The 18,699-nt window shown below is 42.7% G+C and overlaps 1 long non-coding RNA gene across 1 annotated transcript in view; it reads left to right on the top strand.

Moving 5' to 3' along the window:
* Positions 1-12,355, top strand: part of LOC311520094 — an 89,812-nt gene extending 77,457 nt beyond the window's left edge. The window contains exon 3 of the long non-coding RNA XR_014711488.1: positions 12,109-12,355. This is a non-coding gene — a long non-coding RNA (uncharacterized lncRNA). The remainder of the gene's footprint in view (positions 1-12,108) is intronic.
* Positions 12,356-18,699: the final 6,344 nt, after the last annotated feature.

Below are 18,699 nucleotides of genomic sequence, written 5' to 3'. Positions count from 1 at the left end.
ATGACCTCCTGAGGTCCCTTCCAACCCTGATATTCTATGATTCTATGACAAACTGAGAAATGGTGTAAAGTAAATACGATGAAATTCAATAAGGACAAATGCAAAGTATTCCAATCAGTTGCACACATACAAAATGGGAAATGACTGCTTAGGAAGGAGTACTGTGGAAAGGGATCTGGGGGGGCCATAGTGGATCACAAGCTAAATATGAGTCAACAGTGTAACACTGTTGAGAAAAAAGCAAAATCATTCTGGGATGAATTAGCAGGAGTGTTGTAAGCAAGACAGGAGAAGTAATTCTTCTACTCTACTCTGCGCTTATGAGGCCTCAACTAGAGTATTGTGTCCAGTTCTGGGTGCCACATTTCAGGAAAGATGTGGATAAAATGGAGAATGTCCAGAAAAAAGCAACAAAAATTATTAAAGGTCTAGAAAACATGACCTATCAGGGAAGATTGAAAAAAATTGGGATTGGTTAGTCTGGAGAAGAGAAGACTAAGAGGGGACATAATAATAGCTTTCAAGTACATAAAAGATTGTTACAGAGAGGGAGAAAATTTGTTCTTCTTAACCTCTGAGGATAGGAGAAGACGCAATGAGCTTAAATTGCAGCAAGGTTTTAGGCTGGACATTAGGAAAAACTTCGTAACTGTCAGGGTGGTTAAGTGCTGGAATAAATTGCCTAGGGAGGTTGTGGAATCTCCATCATTGGAGATTTGTAAGAGCAGGTTAGACAAACACCTGTCAGAGGTGGTCTAGATAATACTTAGTCCTGCCATGAGTGCAGGGGACTGGACTACATGACCTCTCAAGGTCCCTTCCAGTCCTATGATTCTATGAAATCTCTTCCATGTTTACAAATGTTTTCTGGGAATAATCATAGATGCCATTTGAAAAATTTTGGACCTTAACTTTCAAGTCTCCTGTCTGAAAACTGAGGTCTTCTATGTAAAAAATAATGCTTTGCACAGAGACAATCACATTTTATTTGGAGAAACTTCCAGTCCTACGATTCTATGGTTCTATTAAAAAGAGCTTTCTGGGTCTCTGCCTAGTCAGTCTTCAACTTCTCCTCTGAAACACAAGAACCTTTATGCAAAAGGACATGCTATCAACTTCCAATTCTCTCTCCCTCTCTGTTAATCTGTCGCTATCTCTTTCTGCCTCTTCTATGTAATATTGCCTGTCTAAATCCCTAACACAGCAATCAATAAACCAGGCATCCCATGGCATCTAGCCTTTGTGCCCTTCACAATGATGAATTTCTATTTGTGCCTCAAACATATTTACTTTGCCAGGCATTCAATTAAAACTGAACAAGAGAGCACGCTGATATGATCAAATATTTAGACGAATGAGGAATTCACAGTGAACTGCACAAATATTTAGAATCCGGTGTGTGTCAGGCAGCAATCAATGGAAATCTAAACACAAGAAATGACTAGTGAGATGGAAATATATATAAAAGAAGGAAAACAGATGATCCTAAGGTAAAAACCTTGGCACGAGATCGAAAGAGGGGCATGTGTGTGGCTCCTGTTAACATCAGAAATGAGGCACTGAGGGAAAAGTGATGCTGACAGGACTATAGCCCTCCATTTGATTTGTATAAATAAGCACATGTCAGTAAATACAATTTATTTTAACTCTTTGTTTCATGCTCCTGCATGTTTCTTATTCTCTATCTCAAGAAAAGGTTGCATATTGACATGAAAACATGCAGTAAGGTAAATTTAAGTAAAGGAAAATCTAATCGTATCCATCCACTCAGGTACTTATATGGCCTCCATAATATTTGAGGGCCAGATCCTCAAAGGTATTTAGGAACCTAATTCCCATTGATTTCAATGGAAGCATAGGCCCCTCAATGTCTTTGAGAATCTGGGCCTGAGGCCTTGCAAATGATGACTCTCAAGGAAAACTTCCTGTCCATTAAATCTATTAGACCCCAAATTAATCATTAAGGGGAAGAGGTGGAAGCCCTATCACTTAAGATATTCAACACTCGCCTGCATGAAGCAATTGAAAATATATGGTAGGGAACTTGCTTGAAGTATGTTTGTGTCACAGGGTAATACCCCTTTGGGTACTCCCACATTAAACAACAGTATACCCCAAATGAATGAAAGATAGTAAGAGGTACAAAAAAGGGCCACCATAGCTAAAGAAAGTAGAAGAAGCAGTTAGAGGCAAAAAGGGATCCTTTAAAAATTGGAAGTTAAATCCTACTGAGGAAAATAGAAAGGAGCATAAACTCTGGCAAGTCAAGTGTAAAAGTATAATTAGGCAGGCCAAAAATGAATTTGAAGAGGAACTTGCCAAAGACTCAAAAGTAAAAGCATTTTGAAAGTATATCAGAAGCAGGAAACCTGTCAAACAATCAGTGGGGCTACCAGATGATTGAGGAGTTAAAGGAGCTCTCAAGGAAGTAAAGAACAGAATTCTCAGATACATAGATGAACATGATTTGTTGGGGAAGAGTCAAGATGGATTTTGCAAAGGGAAATCATGCCTCACTAATATATTACAATTCTTTGAATGGGTCAACAAACATGTGGACAAGGGCTTTCCAGTTGATATAGTGTACCTGAACTTCCAGAAAGCCTCTGTCAAGGTCCCTCACCAAATTTTCTTAAGCAAAGTAAGCAGTCATGGAATAAAAGGGAAGTCATGGATCAATAATTGGTTAAAAGACTGAAAACAAAGGGTAGGAATAAATGGTCAGTTCTCAGAATGGAGACAGCTAAACAGTGATGTCTCCCAGGGATCTGTCCTGGGACCAGTGCTGTTCAACATATTCATAAATGATCTGGAAAAAGGGGTAAACAGTGAGGTGCCAAAATTTGCAGACAATACAAAATTACTCAAGATAGTTAATTCAAAAGCAGACTGTGAAGAGTTACAAACTGGGTGAGTGGGCAACAAAATGGCAGATGAAATTCAATGTTGATAAATGCAAAGTAATGCACATTGGAAGACATAATCCCAATTAGACATACAAAATGATGGGATCTAAATAAGCTTTTGCCACACAAGAAAGAGATCTTGGAGTCATTGTGGATAGTTCTCTGAAAACAATGTGCAGCAGCAGTCAAAGACGCTAACATAATATTAGGAACCATTAGGAAAGGGCTAGATAATAAGACAGAAGATATCATAATGACACTATATAAATCCCTGGTACACCCCCACCTTGAATACTGCATGAAATTCTGGTTGCTTCATCTCAGAAAATATATATTAGAATTGGAAAAGGTACAGAAAAGGACAACAAAAATGATTAGGGGTATGGAAGAGCCTTAATAGGAAAAGAGGTTAAAAAGACTGGGACTTTTCAGCTTGGAAAATAGAGGACCAAGGAGGGCTATGACAGAGGACTATAAAATCATGAATGGTGTGGAAAAACGAATAAGGAAGTGTTATTTACTCCTTCACACAACACAAGAACCAGAGGTCACTCACTGAAATTAATAGGCAGCAGGTTTAAACCAAACAAAGGAAATTCTTCTTCAAACAACACACAGTCAACTTGTGGAATTCATTGCCAGGGAATGTTGTGAAGGCCAAAACTATAATGGGGTTAAAAAAAGAATTAGGTAAGTTCATAGAGGATAGGTCTATCAATGGCTCTTAGCCAAGATGGTCAGGGATGCAACCCCATGCTTTGGATGTCCTTAGCCTCTGACTTCCAGAAGCTGGGAGCTGACAATACGGGATGGATCACTCAATGACAATACAGGATGGATCACTCAATGATGAGATGTTCTGTTTATTCCCTCTGAAGCATCTGGAGCTGGCCACTGACAGAAGAGTAAGCTAGACGGACTATTGGTCTGACCTGGTATGGCCATACTTATGTTCTAAGTTGTCATTTTTCTTCTTGGGATCGGGGGGGGAGTTATTTTTATTTCTATTGTCATGGCATCTCAAAGCCCAAAATATGGATCAGGGTCCCACTGTACTTTACACTGTACAGACAAACAACACAAAGATGGATCTACACAATATCTGTACAGACAAACAACACAAAGGTCTACACAATATGCAATAAAGCCCTTATTCGGCAAGATACTTAAGCATGTGCCTAATTTTCAGTAAATGAGTAATCCCATTGGTGCTTGAAGACAGGCATGTGTTTAAGGGCATGGGGGTCAAAGTGAATTAATAGACAAATGTTGGAATGGGAGATGGGGGAGGAAGTACCAGTTGAGAGCAGCGAGTCACAGTGGTCTTAGTAAGCACAGTTTCCTGCCAGCCTAATCAATGGCTGCAGAGGTTCAGGACATCCTGGCAAAGGTAAGTTTTGGAGAAGGATTTTAGAGAGGGTGAGATGGTGACTTTGAGAATCCTGCTGGGAGCCTTTTGGGTTCCTGTTTTCCAGTCTTAGATGTTAAATAATGTAAATGGACTTCTACTGGTGCATCTGATTGATTTAAGAATAAGTAAATGAAGTACATACTTAGACTATCTGTAGGGTGACCATATGTCCCATATTGGCCAGGACAGTCCCTATTTTAAGCCCTGTCCCTGCCGTCCCAATGGTTTTTGGGCAAAACCGGGCATTTTTCCCACTTTCTCTTGCCAATTGATCAGCAGTTGACAAGAGCAAACTGGACAAATGCACAGGTTTGCCAAAAAACTGGGATACAATCCCTAGTGGAGCACAGAGGAACATGCGGGGAGGGGGCAAGCAGCAACACCAACCCTGAGTGGGAGGGAGGGCTCAGGAAAGCGGCTTGAGCCAGGCCAGCCATGCCTGGGTAGATGGCAGGGGCTCTTGGGCTGGCTACATGCACAGGGGTAGTGGGGGCAGGGTTGCCAGGCATCCGTTTTTTGACCGGAACGCCTGGTCGAAAGGGGACCCAGCAGCTCAGGTCAGCACTACCGAACAGACCATGAAAAGTTAAAAAGCTCCGTGCAACTCCCAGAAGTGGCCACCAGGTCCCTGCAGCCCCTAGATGCATGGGCTGCCAGGGAGGCTTCACACGCTGCCCCCACTTCAAGGGCCGGCTCCGCAACTCCCATTGGCTGGGAACCGCAACCAATGGGAGCTGCAAGGTTGACACCCGCGGGTGCGAGGGCAGTGCCTAGAGCCTCCCTGGCCACCCATGTGTCTAGGGGCTGCAGGGACTTGGTGGCCACTGCCTGGGAGCCTCAGTAAGCGCCACTGGGACCCTGTACCACACCCCATCCCCCTGCCCCAGCCAGGAGTCCCGTCCCACACCCAAACTCCCTCCTGGAGCCCTCACCCCCCTCCAACACTCCAATTTCCTTCCCCAGGCCCCTCCTGCCCCCAAACTCCTCATCCCCAACCCCACCCCAGAGCCCACCCCCCCAGGAGGAGCCCTCACTCCCCCCTGCACCCCAACCCCTTGCTTCAGCTCAGTGAAAGTGAGTGAGGGTGGGGGAGAGTGAGCAACGGAGGGAGAGGGGATGGAGCGAGTGTGGGCAGGGCCTCAGAGAAGGGGTGGGGCCTTAGGGAAGGGGCGGGGCAGGGACAGGGCAGGGGGTGTTCAGTTTTGTGCAATTAGAAAGTTGGCAACCCTAAGAGCGGGGCAGCAGGGAGGGCTCAGGCCAGCCCCATGCAGGCGGGCTCTGGCCAGTCCTACACTTGAGGGGGAAAGGAGGGCTACCTCAGACCGGCCCCGTGTGCTGGGTGGGGGCGTGTCTCGAACTGGCCCTACCCCCTGTCGCATTTTCTCTTTGGGAAAATATGGTCACCCTAACTATCTGACACCCAATAGGAGGCTGGTCTGGGTTACCTGATAGCTCCTTTTTGCCTCTCTTATATGAGGTTAGGGACAGAAAAATTGTTATATTGCAGAGAGAGGTCACTCGTGGTGTTCATCAGAGACTCCAGGGGATTTATGTGTTGCCATATGAAATCCACTCCTCACACTGCAATTTCAAATCCATTTCTGCCCTGTGAACATTATCCATTTGTTTACACCCTTTAAGCCAATATCCTGCCTGTTTTGTATATGGGTGCCATACCTGGTCTAAGAGTCAAGCATTCGTATATGGTGCTTCGTTACATTTATCTCTTGCGCTCCAGCGGTGCTGCTCAGTAAAGAAGAATCCGAGGGTTTCCCTAGATGCTCTGCAGACTGTAGATTCACCAAGAGAGCTCTCACAGTAATGACATGCAGAATCTCAGAATATAGTCTCACGGGTCGGAAGGGGAAGGAACAGCTCTCAGAGTTAACCATGTTAAACAGGCCTGTCTGCAAATCCCAGACTACTACCAGGTTGCTTTTCCAGTACTAATCCGAGATCTAGGTCTGTCATGAGTGTGAACTCTTCAGTACACAGTTCAGTAATTTATGGGAGGTTTGTGAAGGAGACAATGTTTTGGAAATTGGCCATGCAGTGGATTAGGGCCTGACTGAGGACACCTTGCTTATCTTGGTGAGCACTGACATGAATGGCCACATTCAGGGCCATATTAAGGCAATCCAGGGCCCTAAACACACAGAGACTGGGGCCTCTCCTCTTTTATCATGCCAACCCCTCCACATGCAGAATGCTGTCTGAGTTCTAGCCCCCCTCGACCACCTACTTTCCTGGAACCCCTGCCCTGAAAATCCCAAGATGCCTACAAATTGTATGTGATTAATTTAAGTCTCATTCACTTTCATGGGACCTAAGCACATGCTTAAGGGCTGCCCTGAGAAAGATTCCTTCCTGGATTGGGACCTGTAAGCTTTTGTCATCAGCTGTGTGATGCAGACGTTCACCCCATACTTTCTCTGAAAGGTTTAATGCAGATTGAGAAGGGGGCTAGTTAACCCAAGAAGCTGCAGCTGAGGGGAATCTGGTGGCTGAGCAATCCTGACTGAGTGAGGGAGCCCAGCTGAGGAGGAACAAGCTGGGCTGGACTTACAAAGGCAGGAAATTGGTAGCAGATAGGGGGCTGCTGGAAAAGTCAGCTGTTGCCTCTTGGGAGAGGTGTTTGAAAGTTGCAGAGGCATATAGCCTGCAATTGCTCCCTAGGAGGAGGGAGAGGTGAAGCTGGCAAACCCAGAAAGGGGAGAGTGCCAAATGGTAAGGAAAGGTGTCAGGGAAAGGTAGTAAGGTCCAGGAGGGAACAGACCTTGATTGCAGGCTGAAGGGTCCTTGAGCCAGAACGCGGAGGAGATGAGTCTGGGTTCCCCTGCCAGCATCTGAGGAATTGGCACTGTGAGGCAGCGAGTGGGAAAACTGCCTGGGGTTGTGGAAGAAAGACTTTGATATCCCGGGAGGGGAAAATGTGACTAGTGATCTAGCCAGAGGGCCGAGTCACGGAGAGGCAGCTACTGGAATGGGAGAGGGGCTGTAAATCCAGTTAGGATAGAAAGATGTTGTTGCAACTGGGTGAAGGAGTGCTGACCTTGTGCAGCTAATCCCTAGAATGTCCAGGAGGCGGCTCCGTCCTAGCAATGAGTGGAGCAGCCTGTCACAGGCACCAACATTTAAAGTGCCACTGTTAGGTTTCAGAATTAACATTGCATAGACCCTGAACAGAGTAGTTTGCACCACTCTGAGAGCTACTCTTTCCGATTGTACACTCAGGAATAATTGGGAATTTGAAAAGTTTACTTTGCAACCAGAAAGACGGAAAATGGATTGGATCCTTAGAGAAGTGCCCACATCTGAGGGGAATCAGTTCCAGGTGTCTGTGCTATCCACCCAGTTACTCATAGGGGCCCCTTCACCAGAGTATTTGTGTATTCACAATGAAGTACTCAACTCTGAAAAACGTCATGTACTGTATCATGCTTCCCCGACAGCTCTTAGAAAGGAAACTTTGATATTAAAGCTGGATGATACTTCCCAATTTACTGTCCTTTTGACTTTACAATAGATTCAGATGGAATTTCATTAGAACAGACAACTGACTTTTTGATACAAATCCATTTCAAAAGCAAGAGGGAGGAAGGTGCCTGTGTAATACTGATCAGGCGAGGGCACCAGTTTGGCCAATCCATGATGTAGTTTAAAATAATTAAGTCTGTGAATTTAAAACTCATATCAGATTCATGCTGTGTAAAAACTGTCAGCTAGTTTAACCTGTACACAATGCAGCAAAGTGCCTTCTGGAAATCGGCTCTGAGCAGAAAAACTGCAATTTTGCAAGATACTCAGATAATACGCAAAAGCAGTAACATTTACATTTAGCAAGCATGGAAATTTATTTCCTTGCATGGAATCACAGAGGTAGATTCCGCCATCTTTACACCGTTTTCAGGAGCAGTACTCTTGCAGTGGGTGTACTTGCTAAGCATAATACTCTTAGTATTAACAGACTCCGACCCACAGAAATTAGAAATGGAAATAACCTACTAGCACACATAGGCATAGGGGGGATGTTCCGGTAAATTTTGACATGACCATATTTCTGAGCCTTGTGCCTTTGCCTTCTACAGATATTTGAGAACTAGAGCCTTTTGAGTACAAATTCTTGCAAAAAGATCACTTTGAACTTGAAACTTTGAATTGTATATTTAATTGTAAAATTCACAATTCATGCCGAGATGATTGAATAATTTATTGAAATAATCAGGGAATAAAAACATGAAATGTGCTTACCTAGCTAAGTCAGGGTGAATTACAGTCAAGTATACATTTGAAATCATGCTCATACGACTAACCATCATGAAAACCGGAAACAAATTGCAATATACGTTTTGAGCAGTGAGGGGTAATTAATCATTGGAACAGATTACAAAGCAGTATGGTAAATTCTTCATTTGGGATTTCTTAAATCAAGAATGAAGTCTTTCCAAAAGAGATGCTCTACTTCAGGTTGTTGTGTTAGATGCAAGAATGGCTGGGTGAATTTCTCTGGTCTGTGTTGTACAGGAGGACAGGCAAGATGACCATAACTGTCCTTCCTAGCTTTAACATTTATGAATCTATGAATCTAACTGTATATTCAGTTGTAATCATAATTAACACAATTCATATTATTCTGGTTAGTTACTTAAGACACTTGGTATTTTTTTTCTGTTTTCCGGTTAAGAGCTTGACTGATCCAGCTAATCTTTGCCTAGGTGTGGTGTCATCCAATATGAAAGTCTCCGGGCTCCAGTAAGGATGGCTTTAGGCAGGGGTCACTCTGCAGGAAATAAAGGTGGCAATATTCTTCCAAGCTCTCCTCACAAAATTAACTCTACCCACATGAGTTGCTGCTCACTATATATTGTGCAGATGTTCAAAATATGACAAAGATCTGAGCAGCATTGGGCTCCCCTTTGGTGGGCTTCAGTATGCCCCTGGACTCTGCTGGGGTCTCTGGACCTGGCTCCTTCTTGATTGGGGAACACAAATGAGTGCTGGTATCTCCGAATAGAGCTGGTCAAAAGCTGTTTGATGGAACAGTTTTCTATTGTAAAATAGATTCCAAAGCCAGAAGGGACCAGTGTGATCATCCAGTCTGACCTCGTGTATAACACAGCCCATGGAACTTTCCCAAAATAATTCCTAGAACATATTTTTAGAGCATCATTTTGATTTAAAAATTGCCAGTGGTGGAGAGTCTACCATGGCCCTTGCTAAGTTGCTCCAATGGTTAATTACTCTCCTTGTTAAAAATGTACAACTTTTTTTCCCCTCTGAATTTGTCTAGCTTCAACTAGATTGTGTTACACCTTTCTCTGCAAGATGGAAGAGCCCATTATTAAATGTGTGTTCCCCGTGTAGTTACTTATAGACAGTTCTCTTAAGCTAAATAGATTCAGCTCCTTGAGTCTATCACTATCAGGCATGTTTTATAATCTTGTAATTATTCTTCTGGCTCTCTGAACTCTCTCAAATTTATCAACCTCCTTCTTGAGTTGTGGGCATCAGAACTACATACTGTAATACAGCAGTTGTCATACCAGTGCCAAATACAGAGGTAAATCTCTACCCATACTCAAGATTTCCTTGTTTGGAAGCATGGAGTGCTTGCACTAGTCCTTTTGGCCCCAGCATCACAATGGGAGCTCATGTTCTGATGATTATTTACCATGATTCTGGAATCTTTTTCAGCCTCTCTGCTTCCCAAGATAGTTTCCCCCATGGGGGGAGGGATAGCTCAGTGGTTTGGAGAATTGGCCTGCTAAACCCAGGGTTGTGAGCTCATTCCTTGAGGGGGCCATTTAGGGATCTGGGGCAAAAATTGGGGATTGGTCCTGCTTTGAGCAGGGGGTTGGACTAAATGACCTCCTGAGGTCCCTCTCAATGCCAATATTCTATGATTGTTTAAATTTGTCCTACATTCTTTGTTCCTATATGTACACATTTACATTTAGCTGTATTAAAATGCACATTGTTGGCTTATACCCAGCTTACCAAACTATCCAGATCACTCTAATCAGTGACCTGTCCTCTACATTATTTCCCACTCCCACAATTTTTGTGTCATCTGCAAATTAGACAGTTAATTTTCTTTTTCTTCCAGGTCATTAATAAAAATAATAAAAAGCATTGGCTCAAGAACCAATCCCTGCAGGACCCCACTAGAGAAACATATGCTCAATAATGACTCTCCATTTACAATTACACTTGAGATCTATCAGTTAGCCAGTTTTTTGTTTTTTGTTGTTTTTTTTTGTCACAGAACAAATGAAATGTTTCACAGGAGCATGTCGATTTTGAGAAAGTTTGACAAACATTTCAAAACAATCTGAAACTGAAATGGAGTTTTCATTTTGACTTTATCATTGTTTTGTTTCTACTTTTTTTAAAAAAAAGTTTTTTCCACTTTTAATTTTAATATTTAAATGTTATACTTAATACTTTAGATTATAATATAATGTTTTGACATAACTGACCCAAAACATTTCAATAAGGTCATTCTGATGTTTCTAAATCAAAATATTTCAGAATTTTTGTTCCATAACATATTTCAAGATTTCAACTTTTCATAATTTGCAGATTTTTTTTTATTTTTATTTTTTGAAATATTGGAATTTCCCTTGGATAGGAAATACCATTTTCTGACCAATTTCCCTCCCAAACCACACTTACTTGTGTCACCAAAATGAGAGAATGTTCATGGTAAATTTGGCAGTTCTGATGTTCCCTCTCCTTTCTGCATGAGGATTGAAATAGTTAACAGCATTGTCATTTAGATAATCATTGCTAGGCATCATCTGAGGTAACACTTTAATGACAGGAATGTTGTCATTCACACCTCTCAGACCTTTGGTTCCAGGACCTTTGCAAGCTCACTTCTTCAGTGGTTAAACTTGGCTCAAAGTTTTGAGGTGTGCTTCACAACTCTCACATTTTGACTTTTTTTTTTTTTTAAAAAAGCCAAGATTCTGGAGCTCAAGATTGTAGCTTCAGAGAGATGCCAATACAGTGTATGGGCAAATACTGGCTCTTTCTGAGGCCTAGTTTTAGGTGTCTCCTAACTGAGCAAAATGCCTCTACTTACTACAAACCAGGCTCAGTGACTTTCAGAGAGCTGAATAGGGGCTTTGTTGTGCCATAGAGGACAAAATTAGTTGTATTGCAAGAGAATTCTTTGTTCATTTGCAGCTGGATAAGGATTAGATGGCCCATAAGTGAAGTAAGCTGTTTAGTGCGTCTGGCCCTGAATACTCTGAACATCTCTCCATCCTTTAGGAGTATTTCTGATGGATTAGCTGCACACACTGTTGCAGGGTGAAACATTAAGGACGTGCTATGAAACTTCCTTATGACAAATTTAAATAGATGCTGTGTGTTTAGAGGCCGTGCACCTTCTCCCTGCTCAGCTCATAAATATTAAATGACTAGTGGGATTCCATGCATCAGCACAAATCAGCTGCCTTTGGCAAGCTACAGTAGCTATACCATAAAGATGGGCCTGACCCTCCACCACTGGCGGATCTAATTTGGAGTATGTTACTGTTGTTTATGGCCAGGATGCTCTAACCCATATCAGCATAGAAAATTGTGTCACATTTCAGCTACAGTAGACTGCAAATTAGCTTGTTCAGCAGCTAGAGAGAAGGCTTTATTACTCTGGGGGAATCACCTTGTACAGCTCTTTTTGAGACAAGAGGGGTGCCATTTGTATGATCACTCAAGGGGAATTTCCAGACAAGCCAAGAGGGGTTGTTATTTTTTTTTCATCCTGTATTTCAAATCTTTCAGGCTGCCAGTTTGCTGATGCTTCGCTCCAGCAACTTCCTGAAGCTGAAAACCTGCTTGGCCTTCTCTGCAGCGGAGAGACATGGCTGCGGCTGCCCTGTCTGCAAGAAGAGGCAGATTTCAATCAGCTCGAAAAAGTGATGGAATGAGGAACGTTCTGTCAAAAGTGATCAGCATCTCATCTGGAACTGGAGACAGCCAGTAAGAGTGAGGACCTTGAAGAATGACCTACTGCTGCTGTCAAAGTATCCAGCTTGGAATAAACTACTTTCTGTACATTACTGAAGTGCCTTGCTCTTTGATCTCATTGTGCCAATTTAGGATCCTGACCCTGAGCAGCCACGCAGCAGTATAGGAAGTGGATATTTCTATTGCAACTAGCCAAGGGATCGCAAGAACCTGTGAACTCAAAGGAACGTTGCAAGTTTGAGTGGTCAACCCACACTTGGGCAATATTCTGCTTAATCACACGAGTGCTAGGTGTGACACCCTGATTCATGAGTCTATTCCTAAGGAGTAGGGCACTTTAAGCACTTGCTTAATTTTAAGCAGGTACTTAATACAGCTGGTCAAAAATTTCCCAACCAAATTGTTTTTCAATGGAAATTTAGGTTTTAAACACGCCCCCCCCGCCCGCCCGCACACACACACACATACAAAGTGTCTGCTTTCTGCAGGAGGAAAAAAACACGTTGTCAAGGTTCCTCCCCCACTCTGAACTCTAGGGTACAGATGTGGGGACCTGCATGAAAAAACCTCCTAAGCTTATCTTTACCAGCTTAGGTCAAAACTTCCCCAAGGTACAAAATATTCCACCCGTTGTCCTTGGACTGGCCGCTACCACCACCAAACTAATACTGGTTACTGGGGAAGAGCTGTTTGGACGCATCTTTCCCCCCAAAATACTTCCCAAAACCTTGCACCCCACTTCCTGGACAAGGTTTGGTAAAAAGCCTCACCAATTTGCCTAGGTGACTACAGACCCAGACCCTTGGATCTTAAGAACAATGAACAATCCTCCCAACACTTGCACCCCCCCTTTCCTGGGAAATGTTGGATAAAAAGCCTCACCAATTTGCATAGGTGACCACAGACCCAAACCCTTGGATCTGAGAACAATGAAAAAGCATTCAGTGTGTTACAAGAAGACTTTTAATAAAAAATAGAAGTAAATAGAAATAAAGAAATCCCCCCTGTAAAATCAGGATGGTAGATATCTTACAGGGTAATTAGATTCAAAAACATAGAGAACCCCTCTAGGCAAAACCTTAAGTTACAAAAAAAGATACACAGACAGAAATAGTTATTCTATTCAGCACAATTCTTTTCTCAGCCATTTAAAGAAATCATAATCTAACACATACCTAGCTAGATTACTTACTAAAAGTTCTAAGGCTCCATTCCTGGTCTATCCCCGGCCAAGACCCAGCAACAGACAGACACAGACCCTTTGTTTCTCTCCCTCCTCCCAGCTTTTGAAAGTATCTTGTCTCCTCATTGGTCATTTTGGTCAGGTGCCAGTGAGGTTACCTTTAGCTTCTTAACCCTTTACAGGTGAGAGGAGCTTTCCCCTGGCCAGGAGGGATTTCAAAGGGGTTTACCCTTCCCTTTATATTTATGACACACGTTCTAACAAATAAACATTGGAACACTGAAAGTGTCAGCCCAAGGCAGATTTGGAAATTTGCTGTGGTTCATGGAGGTTGCAGTTCAGGTGTTTCATGTCTCCGTATTGAAAGACGGAGTCAGAAAACTCCTTTTGACTCCCAATTTTGAAAATCTTGCCCAAAATTTCCAAAGGCAAACATTCCTGTTACTCGGCTAAATGCTAAATTGGTAAAATATGTTAATAGTGAGAAGAAGAAAACAGACCCAATAGATCACTAAACAAAAATCTGAGGCCCAGATCCATAAAGGGACTGAGACATTGCAATGCTGAGCATCATGGGACCTAAATGTTATGTTCCTGGACAATCCCCGGAACAACACTGCAATCCACAAAGCCTGGGTTAGGTATGTCAGCTCCTGATGTGATGCATGGGGAGAGAGAGGCACCATTGGACGTAATCTATAGAAGTCCGCACATTAGGCAGGGAGCTGCACAGGGTAACCATTGGGGGATGCTGACGAGAGGAGTGTATCCTACACCGTATCCCTCTCACAGAGCTAGGCAACTAAGTCTGGGCTGCAAGGAGGCACCTATTTGTGCTGGCAATCTACAGCCAGGAACCCCTCTCCTGGAGTAAGTAATTTCTTGCAGTTCTCTCAATATCTCCTGTTGACATTGTTCCCCTTTGGATAAATTTTAAGGAGTCAGCAGGGGAACTGGATACTGGATCTGCCACTTCCCAGGTAAGTGACGAAACCACTGGACTATAGAGTTACTCTCACTGTCTTGCTCTGGCCCAATGACTAAGTATTTCATACCCAGTGGAACAGCTTCAATAGAAGAGATTGAACGCCCCCACCCCCTCAGAACCTCCCATAACTCAGTTGTTAGTGCACTCTTGTGGGAGACCTATGTTCAAATCCTTTCTCCTCCATCAGACTGAAGGAGGAATTGATCCCAGTTCTCCCACATCCCAGGCAAGTACTCTAATCACTGAGCTAAAAGTTATAAGGTTGCCAGGGATACCACCCTCCTCCAGTCAGAGTTTGAATGGGACCCAATGTGCTAGGTGGCCTCTGAGCATGCCTACCAGATCGGGCCCTGTAGGCAAGAGAAGCAGATGACCAGCAGTGTACAGGCCCAGAGGCAGAAACTTAGGTAGCACTTTTACTGAAAAAGCATAAGTGCTGAGGGTATGTCTACACTGCAATTAAAAACCCAGGGCTGGCCCATGCCAGCTAACTCGGGCCCCTGGGTCTCAGGCTAAGGGGCTGTTTAAATGCACTGTAGAGGTTCAGGCTTGGGCTACAGCCTGAGCTCTGGGACCCTCCCACCTCTCATGGTCCCCCTCTAGAGCTTGGCCTCCGGCCCAGGGCAGAACATCTACACCACAATTAAATAGCCCCACGAGCCCAAATCAGCTAGCATGGGGCAGCCGCAGATGCCGAATTGCAGAGCGGCCATTCCCTGAGTGCAATGGAGCCTAAAAATGCCACATAGGTGCCTAAGTATCTTTGTGGATCTGGGCCTAAGAACCTGATTCACCACTGTCTTAACTTTGGGTTTGCACTGCTGTAATTCTGTTGCTTACATAGGTATAAATCGCTGGTGGTGAATCTGGAGCTACAAATACAGGCTGTCTCAGATAATAAGAACATTAAATGGTTTGGGCAAATCTCAAAAAGTGCACGCTTTGAATGGGGTTCACATAAGCATCGGAAGTCTGGATTCTTCCTAGGCATTATGTAATGGCTCCTCTATTTTTGAATTTATTCAAATACTAACTGTCCTAAATTCTTGGCTTTGCAAAACTGTCCTGAAAATGTTGTAAAGTGCAAAATTCTTGGAACCTCCTGCTTCCATTAGTGCTGGAAATACTACACTATGGACTTTCTCGTGGTATTCCAGCACATCTGTTTTAGACAAAAGGATAAGGAAGAATGATCCATTGGTTAGGGAACTAACCTAGGACTTGACTTGTGTTTGATTTCCTTATTCTGCCACAAACTTTCAGTATGATCTTGGACAAGTCACTTAGTCTCTTTGTGCCTCAGTTTCCCTTCTGTCAGTTTGGGAAAATAGCACTGTACTTCTTCACAGGGATCTGGTGAGGATAAATACATTAAAGATTGTGAGTATTCAAATAGTACCGTGAATGGGGACCAAATAAGTACCAAAGATAGAAGCCCAAAGGTGCAGAAGGTTATGAAAACAGAGCATGAAGAGTGAACACATCTTTTTGCTTAAAGGTTTGGTTCAGTTTGGGGTGAGGGAAACTTCTTGTTTTATATGAATCAAAGCAACCAATTTGCTCACCCTGTTCAGGATATATAGTAGCGCTGGTCAGAACATTTTCATCAAAATCGATTTTCGTCAGATAATGTCATTTTAACTAAACCAAAATTATTTGCAAAATCATCTCTTAAGATTTTGTTCAGAAGAAAAGTTTTTAAAAAACACAACCCTATTTTAGATATGTTGAAGTGACTGGCTCACTTTGAGAATTTTAGAATATAAAGTTTTGATTTTTCATTTCAGAATTAAATGTTCATTCTTCATTTTGTGTATATGTGTGTGTGTCTGTGTAAGGTCAAAATCTAAACCTTTTTTCAGAATTCCCTTTTGTGAATAATTTCAACATTTTGGCTTTTCATCCCAATTTAGGATGATTTTTCCCCCAAAATCTGAAAAAATTATGTCTCAGAAAATCCAATCAGCTCTAAAACACTGAAGAATTTAGCAGCAAAGTCCAGTGGACAGGGCAATGGACTGGAAGTCAGGAGACATAGGACAAAATCCTGGCCCTATTAAAGCTAGTGGCAGATATCCCTTTGACTTCAGTGGGGCCAAGATTTCACCCTGGTTTCTATTCTCAGCTTTGCCACTGACCTACTGTGGGACTTGGGAAAGTCACTTTACTTCTCTGTGTCTCTGTTTCCCCTCTCATTTTTTGTCTGTCTTGTCTATTTAGATTGCAAGCTTTTAGGGTCTTGGACTGTCTATTACTCTGGGTTTGTACAGCACCTTGCACAATGAGGCTCACTATCTCAGCTGGGGCCCAATGGTCACTGACATAATACAAATCATCATACTACCACAGGTTTCAGAGTAGCAGCCGTGTTAGTCTGTATTCACAAAAAGAAAAGGAGTACTTGTGGCACCTTAGAGACGAACCAATTTATTTGAGCATAAGCTTCCGTGAGCTACAGCTCACTCCATACTACCACAGAAAATGTTGCAAATTTCTTAATATGCTGATGCAGCTTTTTAAGTTATTATTTTTTTTATAAAGTAAGCACTAAGAAGGGAATGGTCATCAAACACAGTTCCACAACCTGTCATGGCTTCTGCTGGAATCAAATTAACAGGAAGGGAAACAGGACATGGAACATATAGTACTGATCTAATGTAAGATTTTGCTCTGGTGGTCATTCTTCACCTGACTGTTGTGAAAAACAAGATTTTTTTTTAGTTAGTTTTCCCCCCCACGGGATCCTGACAAATCAAACTGGGTATTTGTTCTTTAGCACCAGATTGTGGAGATTATGCATCAGAAAGAAATACCTGTAAAAGGATTATGGCATTATAGCAAAATAATTGGCACACTTCATCTCTTTGCATATCATAGCTCATTAAAATTGGTCTAAGGAACATCTAGATTAATTAGGAGTGGGTGAAATGCTTATTCCTTCAGCACAACATTCTTATCAAATCAAAAGGTCTTTCCAGTTGAATGAGGCAGAACTAGATGGGTTTTTTTCTGTATTGACCTTTATCTTATAAATAGAAATATGCTGGAAAATAAGTGTGCTGTCCATGGCTAATTGACAACACCAACGTTATCGCTCATGGATTCAAGGATGGTTTTTCCTCTCTTCTGAATGATGTCTATTATCTGATCTTTTTAATTTGAACAGAATCTGATGACTTTTGACCTGATACAGCAGGAGCTGATTTATTGCAGTGCTGCTGCCTGCAGATTCTCATCGGTTCCTTGCCAGCACACTAGTTGGTGTCAAAGGTTTGCTACTTACAGTAATTGCTGGCAATGGGGTTCTATTGACTATCAGGATGGCTTTGTAATAACCTAATACATCTCAGATTATCAGACTTTCCAGAAAGTGACAAATAAAGTCTGACTCCCCGCTGCCTCAGTAGTTCTGAACTGACAGAGGAATGGCAATGTCTTTTCAAGAGTCATTGAGTGAACAGGGAAGTTGTTTTGAGCTTCACCTACCTATGTGCTTAATTCCCAACTGTTACCCTCTTTGCCCTCAATTGCAATTCTCCAGCACACATTAAACCAGGAACATGTAACAAACAGCCTCTCAATGTGTCTACAGCCTGTTTAAGTAATTTTAAACCTAACAGATGCTTTATAGGCTCAGGTTTGCAGCACTGGGGCTTCACTGACCTCTTGGACTCAGCAGGAGGCTCAAAGAAGGACAGAGGCTGCAGACAATTAAAATCCTTTTTTTATCAGACACTGAGCCCCAGGTAACTCTAGTTCTTAAATGAGCCTTCTGTCACGGTTAACTCAGTACAGGTCAAATTGCAATCAGTAATGCCAAAAAGCCTTCAGAGCCGGCAAACTGTGGCCTGTTGCCAATGGCTATTTCCTTCAAGATTGCAAAATAGGAACAGATACCCTTAAACCTTTCTGTGACCTCAGGACTTGGTGAGATGCATGATTTTGACAAATCCAGAGAGATAGCCATGTCCCTTTCCTACCCACATGGCTAGTGCTGGTCTCTTTCCAAGGCCCATAGGGTAATGCTGTGAGCATGAGAGTTTCTTTGAGTCGTATCTTTTTGGTCATTCCACTGGACTTACATGAATCCACCTTGTGTCTTAGTCCCTGTCCTATTCCAAGCCACTAGCCAGACATTCAGACTCACTCCTGGAAGTTTGTGATGCTTAGGTATCTCTTGTGCACCCATTTTGATATGTCTACCTGGATATCCTCACCAAACCCCCATGAGGTA

The sequence above is a fragment of the Lepidochelys olivacea genome (assembly GCF_965140295.1).
Source record: "Lepidochelys olivacea isolate rLepOli2 genome assembly, chromosome: 4".
Lineage (NCBI taxonomy): Eukaryota > Metazoa > Chordata > Testudines > Cheloniidae > Lepidochelys > Lepidochelys olivacea.
This window is presented reverse-complemented; position numbering and strand designations above follow the sequence as displayed.